This window comes from Apis dorsata, unplaced genomic scaffold, assembly GCF_000469605.1.
Source record: "Apis dorsata unplaced genomic scaffold, Apis dorsata 1.3 scaffold_147, whole genome shotgun sequence".
Lineage (NCBI taxonomy): Eukaryota > Metazoa > Arthropoda > Insecta > Hymenoptera > Apidae > Apis > Apis dorsata.
This window is the reverse complement of record NW_006263438.1, coordinates 380,506-381,422: the sequence shown is the minus strand read 5'-3', so window position 1 is coordinate 381,422 and position 917 is coordinate 380,506.

Here is a 917-nt window from a genome sequence, read left to right as displayed (position 1 = left end):
CTCGTCGATGTTTTCTTGATGATGTGCATATTCTTTTTTTTTTTTTTTTTTTTACAAAATAACGCAACTATAAATTCAAATTGTCTTCGAAAAAAAGATGTTAAATAAATTAAAAAAAAAAGAAAATATTTCAATTTCATAAATAATTTTAAAATAATTAATTTCTCCTTGAAAATTTAATCCTTGATACCGATTTTTATTTTCTTTCCGTATACAAAAATTCTAAACGAGAATGACGTATTGTTAATTAAAAAATTGTTAAGGCAGATAACAAGATGCGAACAAAATTGAAAGCGTAGAAAATATCGATGTCATTAATATAAACGCAATTTTGATAAACTAGTTGTCTATTGGCATCCGATTTATTTAAATATGGTGTCGCAGAGAAATCTTTTAATCCAATTCTTTAAAAAAAAAATTCTTTCGTGATCTTTAGCCATAATTCTCGCTACATAAATTAAAATTTCATACCGTGACTGACCGAAATAAAATTTATTCGATATTCCGCAAATATCAATCGTTTTGAATCGCATTTAATTTTCTTTGAATTAATAAAGAATATCGGTTCATATAGAATGCGTTGGTAAATATTTCAATTGAAAAAGTAAAGTATTACATATATATGTATTATAAAATCGAGGATATGTATTATATATTCGTCAGAATCAAAATTTGGGAATTGAGAACTTCGAGAATTTCATTTGAGATGAATGTACGAAGCAAAGATAAACGGAACTTCACTGAAACGTGGATATTAAAGAAAAAATTTAAAAAAAAAAAAAATAGAATATAAATTAAATTTGCTACCTATACTCAAAATTCAATTCATCGTTAGATTCAATTCATCATTAGAATGGAAAGAATTCAAATCTAATAAAAGAAATACTTTTTAAATTTCTGTGTTTTTCAATATAATA